The sequence below is a fragment of the Chamaea fasciata genome, unplaced genomic scaffold (assembly GCF_029207755.1).
Source record: "Chamaea fasciata isolate MVZ Bird 193981 ecotype frontalis unplaced genomic scaffold, bChaFas1.0.hap1 SCAF_14, whole genome shotgun sequence".
NCBI classification, from domain to species: domain Eukaryota; kingdom Metazoa; phylum Chordata; class Aves; order Passeriformes; family Sylviidae; genus Chamaea; species Chamaea fasciata.
In genome coordinates, this window is record NW_027094099.1 from 9,319,633 (window position 1) to 9,329,889 (window position 10,257).

Here is a 10,257-nt window from a genome sequence, read left to right on the forward strand (position 1 = left end):
CTGACAGGTGCGAAGGATCTACAAAGATTTCTGAAGAAGAGCTTAAAAAATGCTTGAAAATTATGTAACAAAGAAGGAATAATATATAATAAACTGATTCTGTTCTGATTTACATCTGTATACATCTGAGGTAATTTATGGCAATCATAGCAGATTTCTAGATTTGCATTTTTACCAAGTTTGATTAATGCAGCAGATACTGATCTTGTTATAAAGTTCTAAACCTTCCTCTTACAAGTTGTTAAAAAACCAAAAATTCTCTATTTTATTCACCAACGGATGATAATGTTGTTACCTTTCACAGGTTTTTTAACTAATTTTCCAGTAAAAAGTAGTGATTCTCAGGGAATCACTAATAAAATTGAAAATACGGCACAGTACTCTTTTACGGTGCCAGAACTGCCTAGCAGTGCTCTTCACAAAAAAAGAGTTCTTGTCTAATAAAAAATTCCACAACTAAATTCTTTCATAAAATTAAGATGAAACAATTTTCTTGTATCTCTTCTACTTTCTGGAGAGGTCATGACTGCACTAATGAAGGTTAAATAGACTGAGGAATGATTGGTAGAATATCTGTGGGAGACCTCAGAAACATGTAGCTTATAGAAAAAGCATTATAGCACCTACCACATCATCTGTCATATCAGGTGAAAAAAGTCTTCCTTCAATTCTCCAGGCATTTCAAAGATAATTACTCTAAATACAATGGGTGAAGAATCCTATTAGTTACGAGTCAAGTATTCAAGCTCATTTTTTTCCCTCCTTCTGTTTTACAATATTTGGCTGGTTTTTCACCATCGTTTTTTTAAATGTACAACTGTGTCGAGTCCTATATTGAAATTACAGTTGGAACTGAAGCCACAGGAAGATGTAAGACATGCAGTGTCCTGGGTCACTTTGCTATGCAGGAGCAGGACAGCAGGCAAGGAGCCTTCTCCTACCAGAGGCTGATCCAGCCCAATCTGCATCGTCTGGTGTAAAGATCAGTGCTAGGCCGCCCTGAGCAGACAATGGAAAGTAAAAAACTTTGATGTGTCCTTTTATTTGTTAAGGGCAGATGTAAGGACACATTACAGGCTTGTCCCGACATGAACTGAGGAAGGACATGTTGCGTATTGTGAAAATATCTCAGCAAATATGGGGTCATCCTGTGAGAATTTGAGACTGGGCAGGCTGGCTGTGTGCAGAGTACAGTTAGCTTAGTTGTGAGATGTCTGCATCTGAAGGAAAAGAATAACTCATGATTGCCATCTCTTTACAAAGCTGAGTTAAAGGGTCGTACCAAAACTACAATTTTTGCTATTTTTCTTTGGTTGTTAATCTACAAAACTTGCTTTGTGTTAATTGAAAATCCCATAACAAACTAACAAAAGACTTGACTGTGGCTGAAGGAGATTGACTTGCAGAAAAAATGTTTGTCAGGGAACCAAACTGAACCATGAGGTTTGTTCACGAAGAAGGGATCCTTGTGTATGTTGGCATGAAGCTGGTGAGGTGCAAGTACCCGGGATGAGCACAAGAAATGCTCGTCAGTCCCGGGAACCTGGGATCATACACCTTATTTCCACTGCTAACGTATGTGGTGATTTGTTGTTTAAATGGTTTTTCTGGCAAGTATACACATCTCCCAAATGGGAGAATGCCAAAAAGTGCTTGAATCCAGGTGAACAGAGTGCATAGTTGTATGCAGGGTTTGACAGTTTCTCAGCAGTTTTGACATTTCTTCCCAGAAGAGACAGCTGGGTAGAAGTGAGGTCTGAAGGCTCAGAAAGGAAGCATGTTCAGCTAAGTGCAAATCCTTAACAGTCTCCTCATGGGCTCTCTGCAGTGTGTGTTCAGACTCTAGCCTAAGTGCTTATCTTCAACTCCTAAATTCTGTTACACCTGAGATTTTAATCAGATTGAAGAAAACCCAATGTTTCTCTTGCCAAGAGCAACTGTGGGCCCAAATTTTTATAAGAAACTGACTGATAATGATTCTTTTCTCTGTTGGTAGGAAAGTCATTAAACCACTATTAACATTTTGGTCAATTTGTAAGGGAAGACATACACAATCAGTCAAAATGTGCAGTCAAGCAACTTGAAATCACTAATGCCAAATCAAAATCCTTCAAGCTCAGATGTCAGGCAAAATAGTCACATTGGAAGGCAACATGCCTCAGCAGTCATACTAGTAACAAAGAATTCTAGAGGAATCACATTAAAAATAGGAAATGTATTTGTAGCAGAAAATAGAAACATAGCAAAATATGAAAAAATGAAAGTCATACAGGAGTACAACAAGAGTGAGAGTTTTAAACTCCAGTGTCATCTTGCTGCTAACATATGGCTGGAGAGCTGGAGCTACTCAAAATGTAAAATCAGACACCCTAGAGAATAAATGTCTAGAAGAGATTCTGATTCTGGATAAATATACCTTTAATCAGCATGAAGAGATGAGAAATCAAAATTAACAGCCAGCAGCCTGTCTCCATCAGTATGAAGAGCACACTTGGTAGATGCAGAGTGCACATCAGATGCCAGGACACAAACCCACACCCAGAGCTGTCAAACCCAGACTGACCAGTGCCACGAAAAGAGGCCGTGCAAGAAAGCCCTTGGAAAACCCATTAGCAAGCAGGAGGCATTAGCAAGGCAGTCACAGCTCTGTAGGGCACTTGGACACAGCCGCAAAGGGCAGGACTAGAAAAGACTGTTTTCTGACCCATTCACTTCCATTGGCAAGGAGTTATTAAGGCAAAGGGAACAATCATTAGAGGCAACCACATCCTTAGAAATAGCTGATTTCTTGATGAACTCAAGTGAGCAGAATCTTCTACTAAAACTTTGAAGTCTCTGGCACTTGCAGCTAATCAAGTCTACCTAATAATGTCTGCAGCGTTTGTATTGTTATTTTCGACAGAGAACAGAATTTCTCAGAAACCTTGAATGCTTTAATTGTATACAGGAGACTGGCAGGGAAGGGCCAGAGGTTCAGTGTGTTCCAGTTTACTTGCTACAAATATTTTGAAGTGCATTTCTCCTCATGGCTTTGAGACACCAGCAAAAAATGAAATATGAAAAATACAAAATATTGCCTTCCCCTTTCAGTGTTTTGAAAGTTGGAGGGGTAAGAGGAGCTGTTGGGGAAGCTGTGGCAAGAAGGTGGTGTAGGGGAAAGCTTGTTGGCTTCAGCAGGATGGATATTATAAACTTGCTAAAGGTTTGGACACCTGGTCCCAGGTTACAGAGAGAACACAGAGGCTGTAATCATGAAAGAGCCCTTTCTTTGAATTTGAGTGCCCTTTATCTCTGTCATTCAACATATTTTCAATTTCTTCATTACATATACATAAAGCTATTAGTAAAAGGCTCAGTTGCTTTTAAAAGCTTTGCTAAGCAATTCTGCTTTGGAAAAAAACTAACCTGTGAAGTTAACAAACCTAGAAAATGTGTTTTTCCATAACTCTGCAGAACTGCACATCACCTGCTGGCACTTCTGAAGTCAGTGTGCTGTATATCTAATTGTTTTTGCTCTCCTGTATTTTGGTTCCCTTTCAAAAGCTTTTCCTACTCCTATTGATAAAACATCTTTAGGGCAATTCCTCTGCTTGCAGCCTCGCCTGGCACATTGTTTTTCTTTCACAAACATTATGAGGAAATAGAGAATGACTGTCTGGGATGATGTAGGCTCTTTTGTTGCTATTACCTGTGGAGAGACTTGTGTTGTAAATGGGTTGCCACATGTTTTCTTCTGCAAATGAAAAAGAAGTTTCTTGTTTCTTATAAAATGCATGAAACATCTAATTAATTTTGCTTGTATACAGTCATTTACATAATAAATATTTAAATACTTATTTATATCTCCCTTATAGAACCGCATACTGAAATCTTAAGCAAAATCCTCAGTAACTCATTAAGACTTTGCGTGTGTTTAATAGCAGTATTTTCATGATTTGGAAAGGGAGGGGGTGTGTAGTGTTACACTGTGATACTAAAGCCAAGAAATCCCACAAATCATTCACACTCATTTTGGAGTGACAGCTCCTTTGTAGCACTGTGCATGCCCTCTCAAGCCAACTCTTCTCAAATCTAATGACTTTAGTGTTGGTCCATGGTGTTGTTCCTCTTGCAGATGGGTTGGAGAGTATTGCTTCCAGCATTTATGCATGTGTTTCTCCCAGAGGATTTGGAGTTTGACACACATTGGCCTGGAGAGACTAAGAGGGTGCACTCCACCTCCAGCTCTGCAAAATCAGTGGAATCTGTTGTAGAAGGTTTAAAGACTTGTAGATAAATTTTGAAATCTGGAGTTTTCACTCTTCACTCTTTCACTCTCTATCTCAACAATGCATGAATGATGTTTAAAAATGTTGCTACCTTCTGCTCCATCAAAGTGTTGCAAACTCCTTCTATACTGTTTCAGCAAAGTATTTGTCATATTAAGAGCTATAAGACATTTGTGCCTCAAACACCATTCTGCTTTGATTGAGAAGGTATCGACAATTTAGTTAACAATCAGTCACAAACACAGGAAAAAAATATGGGAGAAAAGCAGTGTGGCACTCAAGGCTGAGCACAGATAGACGGAATTTAATCATCTCTGGAGGCTCTCTGGGGACTGTGAAGACTTTTAGAGAAGGCCATATGTGACTGTTAAATTGGCTTCAACAAATCAAAATTATCTGTAGAAAAAATTTTATTTTTAAATCTATTTTTTAACCCAAAGTACTCGAATTTCAAATAAAACAAGTGGAAAAGGAACTGTCATTTCTAGCACAGAAAGCTGGGGTTTTTTCATAGAAAGTAACTGTTCCTACATGTTTTTCTGCAACTGTTATTCTCCAATTAAAAAGATTGTCAATAATGAAACGTAATCTAAGTTATGCCAAATTCTCTTGTTCATTTAAATTCTGAAGTGGTGCAGTACTGTGCTGACCGGGTCTTATCCTCAAACCTCTTCAAAAAACTACTTTACAAAGAAAGATGAGTTTGGTTCATGTCAAGTGACAAAATTTCATCAATTCTTTGTCCTTCTTGGGGATAAAAGGCCTGTGTTTTTTTAGCTTTTTTAGCTCCAGTTTCTAATTCTCTGAGTTCAGCCCCTTCTCTCTCTCCCTCTGTGAGTTTCCATCTCTCAATATTCACTGCAGGGAATGAGTGGCTGAGGGAGCTGGGGGGGGCTCAGCCCAGGGGGCTCCGGGGAGACCTTTTCACCTGGGAGGTGGGGGTCGGTCCCTTCCCTCAAGTAACAAGTGATAGAATGAGTGGAAATGACCTGAAGTTGCACCAGAAGAGGTTCAGATGGGACATTAGGGAAAAGATTCCTCACTGAAAGGGTTGTCAAGCATTTGAACAGGCTGTCCAGGCAAGTGGTGGAGTCACCATCCCTAAAGGTATAAAAATGTCATGTACATGTGTCACTTAGGGACATGGTTCAGTTGTGGACTTAACAGTGCTGAGTTAATGGATGAACTCAATGATCTCAGAGGTCTTTTTCAACATAAACAACTCTATGATCCCGTGATTCCACCCTAAATTGATTCCAACAAGGTAACTGGTTAATTATGTATTTCTAACCAAACACTTGTGCAATTTTAGAGGAGTATTTTTCCCAAGGTGGTCATAAGTTGCAAAGATAGTTAGCACTAGGCAATTACCATTTTGAAGAATAGATGCTGACACCATTAAAAGTGGGTACTTAGAACATGGAGTAGCAGTGTCACATTCATCACAGCGTCTAAGAGACAGGATGCTTAAATGCAGTGAGAAGGCTGTTAATGCAGAAATGTTTTAAAACTGCCATCAGATCTCTTGTAGTCAATACTGGTACTTTACATAAAAATTGCCTGCACTGATGATAAGGTAACTTGTCTGAGCTCGAATCATTGGAGAACAATCAAATATGATAAATGATTGCCAGCTGCTGCCATTTTCAAAGCAGAGACAAAGAGCTGAGATAATACAGCTAAGACAATCCACAGGAACTTCAAAGGAGTAACGCCTTCAAGTATTGTGTCGTCCCTTACACTCAGTCAATGATAATGACACCTGATTTTTATAGGCAGTAACAGGTTTATTTTCAACACATCCAAAACCTTCTCTCTATATTTAGTAGACACCATCTAGATTGAAAAACAGCATTAAATATCTAACTTGTCCATAATTATTATTTAGAACACTCATTATAGACACTGCCATAAAATATTATCAGACCATCTGTAGTGAGCAATTGCAGTTGTTAGTGGCTCTGTTCCTGGTCAAGGGTGCAGAGCACTGTTACAAAATGGTGCCTGACTGAACTTCAAATTCAATGCATTAGTGGAGTTATAGTGGTAGATAGACCAAAGAATAATTTTTATTTTATAATAAAAAGTTGTTATAAATGTATGCTTTTATATTCAGGAAATTTCCATGAGCTTACATGCAGCAGGGCAAAAATATATCTTTTTTTTTTTTTTTGGAGAAGAAAGGAAACACCTGTTTGGGGACCAATTAAGAACTTCATAGAACTATCAGTCCTAATTACTAAATAGCTACAGGATTCTCATTTAAGCAAAATCAACCATACTTGAAAACTAAACTTAGAATGTAAATGATGCAATCATTCATAATTCATTCTGCCAAGCACACAAAAGCAGAGCCTGCAGTAGGCTGTTTTTGAATCTTTTGTGCAGATTAATACAGCCAATCCTAGATTTTTAAAAAGCTATTAAGGAGAAACAAATCTTCTAAGAGTACTTTTTTAATCTATTTTATCCATTTTATTACCAATCTTAAACCTGAATACATCTTTAGAAGAAAGACTTAGCAGAAAAGGTAAAGTTTTAAGCAGTCTTTCTTTGAGAAGAGTAATCTGCATTTCCTGCTCAGCAGAAATATTAGCTGCTCATTAAAGAATGTTGTATGGCCATTTGCAAGACTCATACTTGCTTGTAACTGTTCAGTTAAATCTTAAATCTGGCAGTAGATAATGTCTACTGCTCATACATTAGTGGAATCAATGATCCAAGGTAATCCAAGGATAATTTCTCAGGCAAGCTAACTGAGGGCAAGACCTCAAGATCTCAAGTACAGCTACAGCTCTCCTGGGGACAAAGTGAAGACTGTAAGTATCAATCCTTGATTTGCAGGTCTCAGCCCTTTTGCAGGCTAGAACGACCACACAAATTAGTTGTCCAAGCTCAGGTTACTGTTGCTGTTACCCCTATCAATGGAAACTCACTAGAACAGGTGAATATCAGCTCCTCTGACATGGCATTTTTATGTGAAATCACTTTCTGCTCACAAACAAATACCACCCCATGCACACATAAATATTATGCCCACAGAAAGTTGGTTACTTAGTACCACACATTTATAGTTGTTTAGACAATTTATAGTTGTTCAGACAATAACAAGCAACAACTTATAGTTGTTTAGACAATAACCACAATAATAATAAATAAAACATATAGGTTTTTAGTATTATTCACTTACCAAAATGCAAATTTTAGCTTAAGCTGAAAAGTGCAGTCTATGGTGTTTCTGTGTACCTGTACTAAATACTTTGGAAGATACTATTAATCCTATGAGTTGCTTGGGAAAGAATTTGCAGCATAAATTATATTTAGAAATTAGTGTTTGCAATTGCTTGACCTGATTATGAGATCCTCTTTGCCATCACCTATTCTTTGTCAATAGAGAGAAAAACAGAGCCTACTCTTTGATCACAAATTCTTTTCTGATGTTGTAAATATATATAAATATAATGTATTCTTGTACATCTAATAATTTTCTATTCCAACTCTGTGATCTATCACTTCAGAAAATATTGTTAAATTCCCTGTGCCTTAACCTTTCTTTGACAACAAATATTACATTCCTTCAAAATCACTGTCCACAGCCACTGCTAGCAATCAAGCACTATATAACCTCTCCCTAATTTCTGTCTTACTCTACAGGATATACAGTTTCATGAAACCAATAAAATTCCTGTGGATTCTGCACTGTCTCACCACTGGGACTCTGTTCCTGCCATGGGGACAGTGTCCAACAAGGAGTGAATCGATGGGATCCGTGCTGGGCTGGCAGTGTCAGTGATCCACATGAGTACAGCACTCACAGGGATGGTTGGGTACAGACCATCCTGAGAAACCTCTTTGCCATTAAAGCTGATTTAGGACCTTCTGTTAACTCTTGTTTACTCCTGATTGTTCAGCTTCAGTCTGGTAATATCATGTATTGCTTCCCTCTTTTTAGTCCCACTGGTAAATCATATTAAATGGGGCTTTCTGCAGATGGTCACTGTGTGAGTACATCTTTGGTTGAAGATAGATGGTAAGAAAGGAAGTTTGAAATTGCAACAAACCATGGATTCTTGTCCCTCCTGTCATACTATATATTCACTCAAGCTTTTACTTGAATTAAGGTTTGTGAAGAGTTGAATTCCCTAGAGGGTGTGCCGAGACTTTTAATTTAACTCTCATTACTTCAACAAACACAATGCATTTGTATTTGCAGCCAGGAAAATAAACATTTGAATGGAACTTAATCCCATATTTTGAAAATCTGCAATCTATTTGAATTCTCTTACTGGTCAATTTGGATTTCATTGAAGAATGATGGCATAAAAAAAATAAGAAGCCACAGTATTCTTTCATATTTTGAAAATATAACATTACAGGTAATCGAACATAATTGTTCAGAGATTTAAGGAAGTGTTTCCACAGACAATAATTTATCTAACTAGAAAGAAAACCCCATTGTCCACTTAGAAGGGTTAAAGGTGAGGAAGTGGGAATATAAGTTATGCTATGCAATCAAATTCTTGACATAATTGCATTTGTCTTTGTGTTTAGTGCACAAAAAACACACTAAAACATGTTCTAAGAGAAGTATTTACTTTAAAGAGATCTTTCTGCACGTGTATTAGGAAACATGAAAGAAACTATGTAAAATTTCAAGCCTTCAGCATGTTTAACCATTTATGAGTAGTTTATGAATATTTTATTAACTATTGCTTGAAAGAACAACAAAAGTGCTGCTTGCCAATTCAGAGAAAGTAAGAGATCTTTAGTGTAATGATTTAACGCATATAATCTTTATGAAATGTGCTTGTTGCTATGGTACATATGCATTCCTCTGACAGCATAGATGGGAAGGCAACAGGATGCACATGGCATTCTTTTGCATGAAGAATATCATTCCTTTTGGATCATTTTGACTCTGCCTGACTTTTTTCTTCTACAGGCTTAGTTTCCTCCCTTTACACTTTTTACTGAATAGTATTCTTTGCTCTTGGAAAAAATGCATCCAGCAATTGAATCATCCCTTTTCTGAAAGTGAACAACCTTGTGATGCACTTTTTCAAAGTATCTGTTGCTTTTACAGTAGTTGAACTGTGACATATTTTGAAAGATTCTGAAAAAATATTGCTATTTCTACCAGTGGGAAGTGTTTCATGGATGTAGAAGCTGTACTGAAAATTGAGCTCAAATTCCTACTATATAGGGTATTTTTACCCCTCTGTATATCAAACACTATACAATATAACCTCTCCCTAATTTCTATCTTATTCTACAGTATATACACTTTCATGAACTATTCATAATAATAATAAATAACTGTGAAATAGGGGTTGTTACTTTGACTATGATTTTTTTTAAATGTCAGGTAAGTGTAACAGATTGTGCTGTTTGGGTAGATTCTGAAACAAATTGTCAGTAAAGGAGGCACAACTGAAACATCAAATCATTTTTATGATTAACACTAAAGTCTGATTGGAATCTAAGAGATAAGGTGTTGATAGGAAACTATCAGAGAGGATGACATAATAGGACATTAAAATGCAGAGACAACTCAGAAGAGAAGAAACTGGGGATATAGTAGATTAATGTGTTAGCTAGGACATGGAATTACAAGGAATGATATTTGCGACACTGAAATGGCAAGTGTAAATAGAAAGTTCAAGAGACTGTGTCTCTTTCCTGATGCCAATAAGGAAAAGTAATGAGGGAATGCATATTTAAATTACAGGCCTAAGAAATCTGCCATTCCCCTTAAATGTATGGAGATTCTTCATTTCTACTTGGAGATTAGATTGTCTGTGAGACAATCTGTTTCCTGGTTAAAGCGGAGGAGGTTTTGATTGGTTTGGACTACTATAAAGACAAAAACATAGGCAGTGCAAAAACAAGGTCAGCTATATTTTGGAGGAAAAAGATCACATCAGAAACAACACACAGTATAAAACAATTACAGTACCACCGACAGAGGTCCAGGTAGGAGGACTGGGAC

At 37.3% G+C, this 10,257-nt stretch overlaps 1 long non-coding RNA gene across 1 annotated transcript; it reads left to right on the forward strand.

The window, feature by feature from the left end:
• Positions 1–6,578: 6,578 nt before the first annotated feature.
• Positions 6,579–9,530, forward strand: LOC136296990 (uncharacterized). The gene is made up of 3 exons (XR_010723049.1): positions 6,579–6,798; positions 7,016–7,087; positions 7,923–9,530. It is a non-coding gene; the product is annotated as an uncharacterized lncRNA (long non-coding RNA).
• Positions 9,531–10,257: the final 727 nt, after the last annotated feature.